Raw genomic sequence first — 16850 nt, forward strand, 5'->3', positions numbered from 1 at the left:
CTAGTTGACAGGTATTCAAACAGAGACCACATACACTCACATGTGGCTTCATTCACACCTAGAGCTGATTTCACCAACAAACCTTTGAACACTGAACATGAACTTGAAGCCATCGTGACATGAAACTTTCTGGAGGAGGTGAGAGGTAACAGAAGATAAGCAAATGTATTTTGCATGTGGGAAGCTGTAAATGATATATGGTAAGAGGCTGAATTGTGGTAGATTAAAAAGGGCGAAACTTATAAAAATATTTTTACTGTCTCCTTCACCATATCTGCTGCCTAGAAAAGCCAGAGGTAGCAGAAGTGATTCTCTGCCATTTGAGGGGCAGTGGTGGTTACTGTGTTATTGCCTTGTGTGTTATGTATTCAGTATGTGTTACTATAGCCATGTGCATACGTGTGTGCATATGTGTGTTGATGACTTAGATACCGTGTGTCTTTCCTTGAGTGCTTTCCACCTTGAGTTTTTGATACACGGTCTGTCAATGAACCTGAAGTTTATCAATTCTGAGGGGTTGGCTGGCCAATGGGCATCAGGCCTCAGCCTCCCTCTCCTGGCACCGGCCCTTCCCAGTGCTGGGCTGAGGCACACACTACAGTGTGGATGTAACCAACCGTCTTATTAAATAAGAAACACAGAACCAATGCAAAGAAGAAAGCCAAGAGGTCAGAGCTAAGAGCTAAAACCTTACCATTCCTCTCACGGTGGTCCTACCTCTCCGAAAGAGATCTACTTCCTGTGAGTCTGTCTTTATAAAGACTTTCTGTTCTGCCTTCTCATTAGTTGTAAACCCAACCACATGACCACCTCGTCACTGCCTGTCTGTACAGACCTCCAGGTCTTCTATGGTTGGTATTGAGATTAAAGGCTTGTGTCTCCAGTGCTGGCTGTATCCTTGAACACACAGAGATCTACCTAGCTCTGCCTACCAAGTGCTGGGATTAAAGGCATGCACCACCACTGCCCAGATTTCCTATGGCTTGCTAATAGCTCTGACCCCCGGGTAACTTTATTAACATACAAATAACATTTTAGTACAAATAAAATATCACCATACTACAGTGCCCTGGGTTTTATGTGAGCTGTGGGGATCCAAGCTCAGGTACTATGCTTGCTTGGCAGGCGCTTTATTGAGCCACGCCCCATGCCCAGGATTTAACAGGCAGCTTCTACATCCCTGTTCCTGAAACATTCGTTCCTAATGAAGAGTTGCCACTTCATAAAAGCCCAAACCTAACAGAGAGGTCATGTGAAAATGCCCCAGTCACAGTGAGCATCTGCAGAGCACCGTTGGAAAGGCAGTAGGTGACCAGGGGTGGGAGCCAACCTTCACATAGCTCTGGGAAACCTTCAGATGTCTGCTGTGGTAACTCCTGACTACCACTGTATGAAAGATACTGAGCAAGCACCTCTCATGGGTAGTTACTCTCAGACTGTACACGATGTCATATCCCACAGGTTGTCTTCGAAGGTTTAAGGTAATTTTTTACCCAGTAGAAGATGGTTGGATATAGAGATGTGTGTATACATAAACAGACTCATATATGCACACACGTATCCAAGCACACAGATATACATACATGTCAGAAAGAATCAAACGCACAGTAAGCAGAGAGCCATTGTGAGCCAGTAACAGGGGAGAGGAAAACGCAAACACAGACAAGGGATATGGAAGGCAACTCAGACGGAAAGCTGTCAGAGAGAGGCACACTAAACCAGCAACACAGCTTCTGTCTCCAGACTGACCGATAAAGGTTAGCATGACTGACGTGCCTGCTTTCAGTGGGTGCTTGTGAAAGTCAACACGTTTGTCAGCTCACGGTGAGAGTCTAATTGGAATAAACTTTTATGGAAAAGTGGCTTGTTTAAAATCTAATTCATACATCCTTTTTTTTGTCTTACAAGTTATTTCCTAGAGTGTTAGCAGATAGGTATATTTGTACATATGCATAAACACACACACACACACATATATACATATACACAGAGATGTAGATGTATATACTTAGATATATGTATTGTCTTAGTTAGGGTTTCTATTGCTCCACAGAGACACCATGACCACAGCAACTCTTACAAAGGAAACATTTAATTGGGGCTGGTTTATAGTTCAGAGGTCTAGTCTATTATCATCATAGCAGGAAGCATGGAAGCATGCAGGCAGACATGGTACTGGAGAAAGAGCTGAGAGTTCTACATCTGGATCTGGATGAGTGTGAGATCCTGAGAGGCAGCAGGAAGAGAGTGACCCTGGGCCTGACTTGAGCATTTGAAACCTCAAAGCCCACCCCCAGTGACACACTTCCTCCAACAATGCCACACTTCCTAATGGCACTCCCTATGAGCCTATGGAGGCCATTTTAACTCAAACCACCACACATGTATATACACACAAATGTACATAGATGCACACACATATACATACAGAGTTATAATGTATATACACATATACACACAGAGATACACATATACACATACATAGATACATATATACATACACAACATATATACATACAGATACATAGATACACATGTATATACATATACATAGATATACAAGCATATATACACATACATATATACATACTTCTATATATATGTATACACATACATATGCATATATATACATACACAGATACAAAATACACACATATAATCAAAATGTTCATGTTGCATTTTTCACAATAATGAAAACTGACGATAATCCAGCTTTATCAGTCAGTGCTAGTGCACTCAGTCTGGTTTCTGTCGCCATCCAAAACCAGCTTGGGGAAGAAAGTGTTCATTCCCTGAGGGAAGCTGAGGCTGGAGCCCGGAGGCAGGAACTGAGCAGAAACTGCAGAGGAACGCTGCTTACTGACCCTCCTCCTGTCTTGCTCAGCTACCTTTTGTATCATCCCAGGACCACCTGCCCAGAGGGAGCATTCCCCACGATGGACTGGGTCCTCCTACCACAAGCATTAATCAAGAAAATGCCACAGAGCTGCCCACAGACCAGTCTCAGAGAAGCCATTCCTCAATTGAGGTTCCCTCCTCCCAGGGGACTCTGTCTAGCTGACAAAAATTAACCCCCACATCTAGTATACTAATAAGGATCCATCATCTCTGCGAGGACTTAAAATTATCTGGTGGGTATTCGTTACTGGCATGAAATGACAGCTATGGACCGTTTTGAAGTGAAAAAAAAAAAAAAAAAAAAGCAAGCCATAGAACATATCCTTGTGTGTGGCTTTATTTTTAAAGTAAATGAGCATTCATACATATCTACATGTATTTGCATATGTATGTGAAAGAAAAAGTCTAGAATGATCCACTCAAAATATTGCCTAGCATGGATGTACAGTGGACTTGATGTTGAAAGATGACGGATGCCTGTGCTTTCATCAAGTTCTGCAGGAACGCGCACACGCAGTCACCACACACAGAGACCAACTGTCAGGAGAGGATGCGTGGGCAGCCTCGAAGCCTTGCTCTGCAGCCTCGAAGCCATGCTCTGTGGCGCAAACAGGCCGTCTCGGAAAGGGAAAGTGTTATCACAGGGAGAATTCTGCAAGTGAGAATTCCTCTGAGCATTGGAGCAGGAGGAGCCAGGAAGCATCGAAGTCACTGAGACAACCCAAGTTAGGAGGAGACGGGAGGCAGAGCCTGCAACCACTGGTGTGGCCTGGCAGAGACAGAAGTCAGAGGGCCTGCCTTCTTCCGTGGGTCACACCTCTACTACGAACAAGTGCACACGGCCAAGTGCAACATCCACAGAGTACCCCATGTAGATACTTAGCTAACTACATAATATCCACTTAAAAGAATAGCATCCTTTCACCGGGTCTCCTGGGCTGCCCTCCAGATATGGATCACAAGATCCTTGGCCTCTTGCTTCCCAGCAGGACTGGGCATGCACTGAACCACTAGGTAAAGCTAAAGCCGTCCCAGAATACTGCATCCAGGGGTATGAAAAGTGTGAAATTCTGCAGGCTTGAGCTTTGCCACCTGCTGTAAATGGAGCCAGGTCAAGACTTAAGTCTGTACAAGGTGCCACCAAAGGCTGAACCCTGCACTCTTCACACCAATATCGTGCACGCAGCTTTGAGTCTGAAGACCAGGGTTGCCCAAGGGCCGAGGATCGCTCTCCGTGACAGACCACCTCGGATTCCCTTCCGCTGGTGAAGTGTGGCTCCTCAGCCCTGGACCAGCTTCTAAAAACAGACGACTTCTACTTGAAGGTGAAAATGAAGGTCTTGCGACATCACGTCCCCAACTTTAACGATTAATGAGATGCTCCTTGATGTGAGGTGTCTGTCCTCTGCCACGTGCTACCTGCAACCTTGCAATATACCCACACTGGCTTCTCTAGCTCCCACTCCTGGGGTGGCGCCACCCGGCTTTGTTGCCTCTCATTCATCCGGTCTCTCTCCAGCACATGTGGGCGTGGTTGCCAGTTCCTCTCTCCATGTCATTATCACAGAACATACGTGCTGTGACAGATGTGATTTCTGACTGGCTGTCACGTGTCCTGCTCAGGCAATGACTATTTTTAGGCAGAAGGTCTAGCCCCTGCTTTTATTCCCACAGTCGGCTTCTATTTTAATGCTCCATTTGGCTCTAGGAACCAAACCATACCCATAGAATTCCCACGGGGCGTTAACAGAAAGCAAAACCTCCTCCCACTTTGGAATTAATGAGCCCCTCTCGCTGTCAGCCATGCTTTAATGGGTTTCGCCAGTCTGTGTATTTTCACACCCAGAACAGAAAGTCATACAAAGGTAACTTAATTCAGGAGTGACCTTTGAGTTACTTGCCTGGCAGTGTAGTAAATCTTGCTCGGGTGGCAGGTTTATTCCTTTATCTGTGATTTCCATACAAGGCTTCACCTCCTGTGTGGCGCTGACTTCAGTATTTGTAAAACTATCGCTGTCTAAAATGGCTGATAATCTCGGCATTCTATCAACCCTACTGATAACGTCTCTCTTTTCATTCCCCTAAATTTTACATTTTACTAGACTATCTCTCAAGAAGATTGTGTCCCCATGGTACATGATATTTCAAACAACTCGGAAGAAAAATGACTTATTTTCTGTTCTCTTGGTAGCAGCATCTTTCTTCTTGTCGCTAAGGCTCAAAAATTACCAGGTTAAGACCTTCTTATTTTTCATGTTTTCTTTCTACTTCCTCAAATCATTCTGTGGTTGGTTTTTACCCCCTACCATTTTGTTGAAATGTAAACAGACCAGATGAATTTGCAGTGAAACAGTCTCAAAAGTGGATTCGTTTTTTTTGCAGGACTTCCGTAATTAAGGGTGTAAATTAAGTCAAAATGATGAACTTGAGAACTTTGCTGGTTTGATTCACTCTTTCTGCACATTACTTACCACTGAATCTTTGTGCAACAGATAAAGGATGGTGTGGAGGAGAACAGTTGGTAGGAACCCCTGCCTTCTCATAGCCAGGAGGAAAAGAACGCGTCACGTGCTTTGGGAGTGAGGCTGGAGGCTCGAGTGCCTGTCTGTCATCTCTACTTCCCTTTCTGCCTTTCTCAGACAAGAACTGTCCTTGGAGGAGCTTCTCCAACTCCCCACACCCCAGATGCTCCCACCTTCTTCCCATCGGAGGTGAGCATGTGACTCACGAATGGCTTATTACAATGCCCCAGGTCACAGCGATGGGTCCAAAGTGAGCCCGTGACTGAGGTGACCCAGTTAGAAACATTTTTTTTTTTTTTTGAGAATTTTTTCCTATAATGCCCAAGAAAGAGAAGTAATGCTGGCAAATGAAGGTGCATTTCTGTGAAGGAGCATTTGACCTGGACCTTGGGTGTTCTTGATTTACTGAGTCCTACCCAGTACAGAGAGGATTCTGTAAAGAGGACAGCAAGGGCCTGCCACAGTCAGCACTCAAAGAGTCCAGCCAAAGCTTCATGTTAGGTGCGTAGGTGGCATGGTGTCAGCTCATGGCTTGCTCTGCGTTCTTCTATAACATGCGTTACAGGTACAGAAGAGAGATTGTCAGGCCCAGCAAGGAACTCTGCTTGCTGCCAAGGCTGATGAACTGAGTCCCATCTCAGGATCCCACGAGGTGGTAAGAGAGAGCCAACTCCCACACTTGTCCTCGGATCTCCACGTGCACAACATGGCACAAAGGTACACATATACACAATCAGCCAGTCAATCAATCAATCTGGTCAAGTTTCTGCTCAGAAAATGAGGACATAGAAAAGACTTTGGTGGTGAAGAGAGCTTACTGCTCTTACAGAGGACCAAAGTTTGATTCCTAGTACTCACGTTTGTGGTGGTATTGTGTTCCCCGAAATATTGTGTACTCTAATTGGGGTCAGAGAACAGAACAGCCACTAGATACAGAGGCCAGAAAATGGTGGCACTCGCACCTTTAATCCTAGCATTCCAGAGGCAGAGATCCATCCGGATCTCTGTGGGTTTAAAGCCACACGGGAAACAGGCTTTCGAGAAGCAGTTCAGCTGAGATCCATTTGGATGAGGACTCAGAGGCTTCCAGTCTGAGGAAACAGGATCAGCTGAGGAATTGGCAATGTGAGGTGACTGTGGCTTGTTCTGCTTCTCTGATCATTCAGTGTTCACCCCAATACCTGGCTCTGGGTTTGATTTTATTAATAAGACCTTCTAACAATTTGTGCTACACACGTTGGGTGATTTAAAACTGTAGCTCAGACGCAGAATGATCCTAGACCTCTGGGCTCCTTGGGCACCTACACTCACATGCATGTAAGTACACACACACACACACACACACACACACATACATATAATTAAAAACAAAAATATTTTAAGTACATAAATAAAATTATACATTTAAAGTTTCTTAAATTAAAAATATTTTTTAAAGAAATAGAACGTCCAGGCTGAATGGGTGGCTCAGCCATTCAGTACTACTTTAGCAGGGGTGAGTCCCTGGGTCCCACCCTCAGCATGGAAAAGAAAAACTGAAAAGGAAGAAAGAAATTGTTGCCACATTAGATCATTCAGAAGATCTGAACAATCTTGGGAAACCTGAGATTCAAGTTCATTGTGAACCCTGAATTAAACGGAAATGTCTAGAGCCTGTTTTCCATCCAATTTACAGTAAAATAACATTGTGTTAAAAATTATTTTAAATAAAAATAGACATGTTGAAATTCTAATTTCTAAAACTTTTCCAAGAAAAAAAGTCCCAGAGCTGGAGAAGTGACAACATAAAACTTACAAAGGGGAACTTAGATTAGAAATTTTCAATTTATCATGTATTTAGTCCTATGAGAAAGAATGAATCAAATATAAGAATTGTCTTGAAAAAATAGTTTTCCTAGTGAAATTACTTCTATGAAATTAAAAATGCAAAATAAACTAAACAATTCAGTTCTGTGTTAGGCTGGACAAGCAACTGAGTTTACAGTCTCAGGCAGAGAAAAACATTCCCACTGAAAACACATCTCAGATTTAACTCACCAGGGTTGGAACACACAGATTCCATATGTAGTTCAAGTACTCATTATAAGAGAAGACATGGCCAAAACTGAGGCCTCTGCAGAGGATGAAGATTGCCAAGGTACAGGCATGCCTCGCTAAAGATGTTCAGCTTCCTCCTGAGAACTCCTGGGGACCTCTATAGCACTTGAAGAAGGGGAGTCACCAGTCAGGTCAAATCCCTGCAGTAGCGTCTTAGAGGGTGGAGGGCAGAGGAGTGTGAGTGGAGGCCGGGAGCTGAGTAGGGAGCAGAGGTGACAATTCGGGTGTGACAAGGCAGCTGTGTTTGCTCAGGAGGGTTTGAGGGATGGAACAGAGGGAGGTGGAGGCAGGAGAGATGGTCAATGAAATGGCAGGCTTTGGGGAACCAGGAGGCCACACCAGCCGGGGGAGCAGGTAGCCTACCTGCAGGCTGTCATCTCTGCCTCCTCTCCTCCAATCGTCTCATCCTCAGCTCTCATCAGAACACCCACTGCAGCCCCCACTTCCCCTCTGACAACCATCTCCGATGCACCACATAGACAGTCTCATCCAGCCTTCTTTCCCCTACTCACATCCCATTATCTCAAACCCCAACACCAGCAGGCAGGCAGTCCCTAGGAACGCTCCAGCCAGGGGAGCAGATAGGCTAACTGCAGGTCTTCACTTCTTCCTCTCTCCTCCATATCCATCCCCACATTCTCATGCCCAGTGCTCAGTAGCAGACCATCTGCTACAGCCTCCCATGGCCGGGACCACATGGGGTCCAGTGGATCACACGGATCTTCTCCTCCAACCTTCCTCCCCGCCATCCCCTCATCTCAGCCTCCAACTCCAGCCTGCATTCCCTGAGTTCCATGCAGGCCAACCTAGCCAGGGAAGCAGATAGCCTAACTGGATCTACACTTGCCCTTCCTCTCATCTAAACCCAATCCCCCAGTCTCACCCCAACTCTATAGCAGACTACATGTTGTGGCCTCTCTCTCCTCTCTGACCCCATCTCCGGGGGCTCACACAGATCTTCCCCTTCAACCTTCCTCCCTATTCATTCTGTTATCCCAGCCCCCAACTCCAGCAGGCATTTTGTGGGAATTCACCAGCTAAGCCTGCCAAAGAAGCAAGTAGGTAAGCTTCAGATCTTCAATCTCCCTCCTCTCCTCCATCTCCAATCCCCCAAACTCACCCCCAGCTCTGTAGGACATCTGCTGTGGCCTCTCCTCACTCTCTGCCCCATTCCCAGGGAACTAAGCAGATCCTGGAAGAATACCTTGCTCCCCACTTGTGGGTCCCTTCAGCTTTCCCTCCCAGCTCATCCCCTTTCCTAAGTATCAGGATACCTAGAAATACATTTTACTGGGAAACCCTGTGACCATACCTGGAAGGATCCTGGAAGAAATCCTAACAGGTAACACACAGCCACCACATCCTCCTGAGAACCAGAGAGGGCAATCTGTAGGTCAAACTAGGGAACAAAACACCCACCCAACAAGTCAATACCAGATGTCAGCACCTAGAATTACAATTTGCATGAGCCCAGATGCCTAGATGCCAGTGTAAAAACAATAACAGCCAGGACTGGAGAGAGAAAAGGAGTGGGGTGGGGGTGGGGAGAGGGATTTGATGACTAACTCCATGTGGAGAAGAGAAAGTTAAAAAAAAAAAACAAAACCTACTCTCAAGATCCAGCCAGTGCATCTGGAAATCTTTAGCCAAGAACTAAGATAAAGGGAGAAAATGCATGGATTTTGGACAGACTGAGTCTATGGTAAAGGAGATATCCACTTATCAGCTCAGGCCAAGGCAAGGGCTGGAGCAAGGTAGGCTGGGCCCTCCGCACAGGGCTAATAGGAACCAATAGAGGTTGTGATTTCACCTCCAACCTGGAAGTAAATGGCAATGTCTTTGCTGTCTTTGTCCTTGGGCAACAGCACATGGAGCTCTCTGAGTTTCATGCACATTAATGTGCCCATTACTTACAAGCATACAACATGCTTTCATCTTCCCCACCTGCTAATAAGTGAAAAAACTGAGAGACAGATGAGTGAAGCATGATGTCCACAGTGACACGGCCAAGCGCCAAACTCAGTGGCTCTAGACCTAGTCAGGGGTCATATTCATCAGGCCATCCTGAGTTTGTGTGTCGAGCATCACCCATAAGAAAGCAAGGAGCAAAGGGGAGTGACTGAAAAAATGATCGAAGACAAGAAAGGGAGTACACAAAGTGTGGTATCGTAGAAGATGAGGTGGGGATGGGCTTTGAAAAGCCGAGATTGCTATGTATGAAACAGTGACCATGAAGGTCAGTCTGCTTAAGAGTGACCCTGGAACTCTGTTTTCAGAAGGCGTTGCACAGTATGCACAGCAGGAGAAGGGAGGAGAGGAAAGAGGTCTGACTACACACAGGCTGTACCCTGGCCTTCACGGCCATGCTTCTTTAAGTGTCTCCTGTCTAAGCTGGGTTGCGGGCATGCCTGTAACTCCAGCACTCAGGAGACCGAGGCAGTGTGATTGCTGCAAGTGCAAGGACATGGGCCCCATGAGGGCTGCTAAGCCAACAAGGAGAAGGGGCCAGTGATGGCATGTTCCGTGAAGGAGGAGACACAGGTCAGAGTTGGTCAAGGGAGGTCCCAAATTGTGTCTGTTGTGTTGGTGGCATTGCCTGTCTTTTCTAAGAGTCCCTATGCTGAAGATGCGGTCACCCTGACATCAGTAATCTTTTCAGAAAGGGATTACATTTATGGTCATTTTGTGTGGTCAGAATGAGGTCGTTCCACACACTGCCCTCCCAGTGTATCGAGCTACTATTTAAATGCATGTGCAGTGCATCTCCTGAGTGACCACACAACTCTCTAGCTGTAAAATCTTAATTCCTTTAGAGCAGCCAAATTTGTGGCATTCCCCAAGCAAATACACAGAATCTCTAGCATGCATTCTTGTGTTCTGACATCATTATATCTAGAAGCACTTGAATGTTCAAACCTTTCTTTCCCTTGTCTACCATTGTGCCTTTCTAGTTTATTATGTTAAATATATGGTTTTGTAAAATGCCATATCTAAATGGCTGAGTCTTTTCTCACACAAGAGGCTCCTGTCTGTCTTTCATTCCTCTTTCTCTGTCTTCTCAACAGCTAATACCACCAGAAAAAAATGAGGAGATGTGGAAAAGGGGGAGATGTTTTCAGTGATTTGGGTTTCAGGTCTCCCTAGCTTGTTAAAGTCTGAAATATGAGCTTCCTTGGTGGGGAAGTGAGCAGGGAAGAATGGTGACATGATTCTAAGGGACATCGGGGGTATTTATTGAGATAAAATGGAGATTTTTTTTTTTTGTCTCCAAAGTTCCCTTTATTCTTCCTTGGCTTAAAGAACCACACTTTGTTGGGGGAAAATGTGATCCCCTCACAAAGGAAAAGTGATCTAAGCCAATCGCATGAATTTTCATCAAAGCCTTCATACGAGTTTGATTGTATTTTGTTATGCCCTGTTCAGTTGATATCACTGGGAGGCCTGCTCTTTTCTACAGGGACACAGAAGAGCCATGAGTCTAGTGGAGAGGGAAGCAGGGGGAGGGGAGACTGCCGTCAGGATGTACTGAATGAGCAAAGAAAATGAGAAAAAGGAAGAAAGAAATGACCTTCTGGGTGCCTTCAGGGAAGAATGTTCCTTCTTCATAGGAAGACTCATGAGAAGAACTCGCCATGCAACCCCGGGATCACCACCCCCACCATGTGTCAGTGGCTTCCTCTGTTGACATGTCCTCATGGAAGTTCATGATGCCTGCACCATCTACATTGTGAGATCACTGGGGGAAGACCGACAGGTGGGTCTGCTCCCCACAGCTACCCATCTATGGGAAGATGGATGCTGCTTCCTCTCCCAGTCAGGAAAAGTGTGCCGTCTTTGCTCACACCTCTGCTGGTCAGGCTCATGACCTGTTTCTGGGAATGCCTGGAGTAATACACAGACATTCTAAATGTGAAAGCAAATATCACACCTGAGGAAATGGCCTGACATTTCTAAAGGATCAGCAACACTGTCGTTGCCTTGGTGAGAACAGTGAGAAAACAGGATACGACCTCCTACACTGGAGTCCCTCTCTGCCTCTGTGACTGTCCTAGTAACTCACAGGAAGTGTCATTTACAAAAGCAGACATGAACTGTCATAAGATCAAACCCTCCGTGTTGGGCTACAATTGCGTTTCACAGGCTTGCTTGACTTCATTTCTAATTGGTTGAGTTCCTAGAATGTGCGACTTTTGTAATCAGAAAATAATACAAATATTACTTCTAGAGTGAAAAATGTAGTTCCCACATTATCATTTCAACACTAATCAAGAACCAAAAATAAAGGTGGCGCCGGGCAGCAGACCTTAAATGAGAGGGTGTTTTCCCAGGCTCTGGTTAAGATAGGAATGTGAGATACAGCAGAGGCGGCAGGCGTGAATCACCCAGCACGTTCACAACACAGTTTTAACACAAAGTCTCTGGCTCTCCCTCCTATTTTCTCTAATTTTTACATCTCAAGTTATCTTCCTGTCTTCATCTCTACCCTGTTGTCCCTAATAACTGCATAAATCCTATATAAAAGCTATTAATATACTAAAAGGACAAAATTGTTTACTTCATCACTAAAAAAAAATGTCCATTAAACATCTATTGAGTTGTTTTGTATGAAAACTGTACCTTGTTGCCAGTATAAGTCATATATCAATTAGCTGTCTTCCCATTTGCTCAGATTCAGGCTTCTAAAATATGGAGAGTCAGAGACGGTCAATTTTCAATCTACTGGCTTGATAATAGAATCACAATATGGCTTTAATGAGCATTTGCAGGCTCATTAGGTGGCATTGTCTGAGGGACTTTGTTATGACTGTAATTTTAGAAGCAGAATATATGGCTGAAATGAGACCTAAGGGCCTTTCAAATTCTACTTCCCATTGAGCTACAGTTTCCTTTTTAACCAATACGCTTCAGAATTGTGTTTGCTGTGTTTAGACACGGTCTCTCCAGAAAAGCTCTAAGCTGGAAATAGGATCCTTTGATGAATATCTGACCAATAAATAGAATGCCCATAACTAATTCAATGTACAGGTTCTCTTCTGGCTTTAACTTTACAAGGCCCAATAGTGTGTAGAGAATACCGCAGAGGGGCAGCCTACCATGGAAACTGCTGCCCCAGACCTGCAATTGCTCCTATGTCACTGCTGACTCTCGAGGGACTTTCCAGTGGAATTTTTCTCACATTGGATATTTGACTGATATGATTAACCTTAAGCCATGTCTTGATGCGTCCAGAGTGCATGATGAAAAAGAGTTATTTGTCTTACAATGTGTGCCAGACTCAACAAAGCGAGGCAGGGGAATGGGTAGAATCAAAGGTTTGTGTCCTAAGACAGAAAGAGAGAGGATTTGTGGGCAGATTTTAGAGGGTGAGCAGGGCACTATTTACCAATGCGTTCCTCTTCTTCTTTTTTTTTTTTTTCAAAACTCTTCTAAGGAAATAATTTAAAGCAAATAGAAGATATGTGCCAATTGGGGGCCAGGGACACAGTTCGTAAAGTGTTTGCAATGCAAGTGTGGGACCTGAGCTCAGTGCTTAGCATCCATGTAAAAATCCTGTGGTGATGGTGGGCACTCATAACCCCAAAAGTGTTGTTGGATGTTTTTGCTCTTTGGGGGGCCCCACCACCCAGCTCCCAAATAAATCACCCATGGAGGCTTATTCTTACTTATAAATGCCTGGCCTTACCTTGGCTTGTTTCTTGCCAACTTTAAATTATCCTATCTACTTTTTGCCTCTGAGATTTTCCCATTCTCTTACTTCTGTAAATCTTACTCTTACTCCGTGGCTTGCTGTGTAGCTGGGTGACTGGCCCCTGGAGTCCTCCTCCTTCTCTGGATACTTCTAGATCTCTCCTCTGATTTCTCCTTCTATCTATCCTCTCTGCCTACCAGTCCTGCCTATCTTTTCTCCTGCCTTGCTATTGGTCGTTCAGTTCTTTGTTAGACCATCAGGTGTTTTAGACAGGCACAGTAACACAGCTTCACAGAGTTAAACAAATGTAGCATAAACAAAAGTAACACACCTTAAAATAATATTCTACAATACAGCATTGGAAAGGCAGAGTAGGGAAGATCCCTAGGCAGTGCTGGCCAGCCAGGTTAATCTAACAAGAGAGTCTTAGATCCCAGTGAGAGACCACAGTCAAAAACACCAGGTGGATCACCGTCCTGAAGAACAACAATCAAGGCTGATCTCTGATATCCACACATGTGTACATGCACATCTGCACTTATATGTACCTGCACACATCAGCATGCATACAAATATGCACATACATAGATATACAAAATATACATTAAGGTTTAAATACTTAAAAAAACAGAAAAGCCTTATCAAAATTTGTTATTACAAGTGGTAATGCAACTATACATAAAGCGTCAGAAAACCTGCTCCTTTTTTTCAGCTAATAGGGTTTCACAGTCCAATCTGAGTGCAGAACTGAAATCCCAGCTCCTGGGAAGGCTGAGACAGGAGACTCATGAGTTCATGGCCTGCCTGGGTGGGCTAGCAAATGAATTCAAGGCCAAAAAGAACAACTCAGTGAGACCTTCTCTCAAAGTAAAATGTGGAAAGTAGACTGGGGACCTAACTCAGTGGGAGACCGGGTGCTTATTATGTGCAAGCCCCCTGTTCAATCCCCTATGCTACCACAAAAAAACAAAAGTAGATTTCATAATACACTTATTTAAATTTTTGTATTTCCTCTTATAATGCCATATTAATACTGGTTGGCATTTGTTCCCCATTTCAGTTGTTCGTGACAACTTTGCAGGGTGTGAAAAAGCAATTTTAACCATAGCTCTAGTTTATTTTCAATTGCTCCAATGGCCACAGGCAAAGCACATTCCCATATAATGTTAACAACTGATTAAAACGTAAAATAGCACCCAAACAGCTCACCGGGTTTCTGATTTCTCTTGTATCCTATTTGAAAAGGTTCTTTTCAATTAGCCTACAACACGGGAAAGTGCATGTTTGGCTGACTATGTAATTCTGTCCAAGAAACCCAAATTAAGAACAAGCATGGGGAACTTGGAAATAAAACAGGACTGTCGAGACATGAAGAGTGTGAAAATTAGCCTAGTTTCTGAGCTATCAGCACCCTTCCAAACAGTACAGCTACGGAGGAGTCGGAGATCTGACGGTTGGTATGAAATTTTCCAGCAACTGTGCAGTGTTACTTCATGCTCTGCGGATGGAAACAAACTTGTAAAACATGATAGTTAAAATGCTGGAACAGAAGAACTCAGTGGCTTTTAATACCTATGTGTTCAAACGGGGTGTGTTTTAAATTTTTTGATCACAATGCAATCTTCTCAAAGCTCTTAAAGTATGGATAATTTCACTCAATTTTCCAGTAGGTTTCTGCTTTGAGGAAGTAAATAGTGGGTAATGGCTTGTGCCAAAGTCCTTGCCACACTCCATTAAGCACAGGGCATGACAGTCTGATCGGATGTCTCTCCACGCTCACTCTGTGACTGTGAGCTACCCACTTACACCAGCTTGCATCAGAAGTCTAATCTCTTCTCCACCGAATCCTCCATGGCTTCCCATCTGGACAGATGTGGAACCCTGGCGCTCTTCAACCTGCTTTTGATCTAAGCGCCATCCTTGAGATGTGCTAAGTTACCGCATAAGGAGGTGAATGGGGAAATAACAAACAGTAATGGGATTTCACAATTTCATATTCTTTTCTATTTAATCCCAAGTAAATCACAATTACACACAGTTTATAATCAGCTCACCAAAAATTTGAACCATTTGTTCAACCCAAGGAAATGAATTTATTTGTTAGACTATATGACTAAATAAATATACCCAGTCTGTTAGAATATTACTAATAGTAGACAGACAAAATTACTCAAACCAACATAAATACTGCATCAAATAATGGGATGTCCAGTTTACACATTTCCTTAGGAAATTCCTTACTGATAAAAAAAAAATCAGCTAATATTGTCAGGCTTCAATTAAAATTTGTTTTCTGTTACACAGAATAAAATACTATAATTAATTTCTATTTATTATTAAAATTATGTGTACAAATGTTTCCTGAGATTTGTGATGTGTAGTGATGAGTCTCCTCTGGTTTTAAAGATTTATTTTATAGTCACAATTTAACTCTTATCTGTTTAAAGATTACTGACATCACACTTGCATAATGCCTAAACACGAGGTATTGGAGGTGTGTTGATCAGGTGCTATTTCACACAGGTCAATCTGAAACTCAAGTGGAAAGATTACAATAGGTTCCTAGAGAGAGAGCACACACAATACTCTTAATATTCCTCAGTCTACCTCAGTCATGAAATAATAGATTGCTAGAAGTAGAGGGAATCTTAGTGGGTCTCTTAACTGACAGACAGGGTCATCAGAAACCTGCTGTTTCTAGCCTTTGCCTCACTTACCTCAAATCCCTAGTGGTTTCCCCTCAGACAAACAATGAATTGTTTTGAGACCTCAGTCTTCAACCTGATTTTGATATGTAATAAACATGGCTACTTTCACAGTGCGTTTCTACTCACATGTATAACACTAATTGTGCCACATTTTCCACAACAAAACCAATCCTCTGGCTCTCTGAATACCATAATGGTGCCCCATGACTTGGTTCAGTTTTGATAGTACCTGGGGTTACATTACTAAGGGCTCAGGCCCACAAGACTTTCCTACTTCGGTCATGAGGTGCAAGGTTAGGTCCCTCACTCATTTGATGACCAGCTGTAAAGTCAGGGGTCTCCCACAACTCCTCCTCACTTTGATAATCTTCTAGAACTGCTCATAAATCTCAGGAAGACACTGAACTTACATTATCGGTTTATCACAGAAGGTTCCACTCAGGAGATGCCCAGTCAAGGGTGTGAGAAAGAATGGCACTGTTTCCCTAACTTCTCTTACAACCACCCTCCTAGAACCTTGATGTTTTCAGACAATTCACTGTGCAACAGTAGCCTTTGGAGACCCAATGACCAGAGGACCAGGTACAGAGCTGAGCATCCCAATACCTCCAATCTCATGGCTTATCCTGACCACAAACAGTCCCACCATGTCCCCTGACACCAACCATCTCATTAGCACACCAAAATAATCAGCACCCCAGTTTCCAAGAGTCTCCAAAAATCTTACCTCAAGAGTCAGGGACTAAGACTCAATCCTACAGGAAGGTAGGCTCCTTTCGCCTGCCACATGAGAAATGACGAGGGCTTAGGCGCCTCTGTGTCAGAGAGACTAGGGACAGAGGTCTCATATGCCGTCCTTATGATGTCTCAGTGTCAGAGTTACCTTGATAAGAAACCAGCCTAAGTTCCCATCTTTGTATTGGTTACATTTGCCTG

The sequence above is a fragment of the Peromyscus leucopus genome, chromosome 16_21, assembly GCF_004664715.2.
Source record: "Peromyscus leucopus breed LL Stock chromosome 16_21, UCI_PerLeu_2.1, whole genome shotgun sequence".
NCBI lineage: Eukaryota > Metazoa > Chordata > Mammalia > Rodentia > Cricetidae > Peromyscus > Peromyscus leucopus.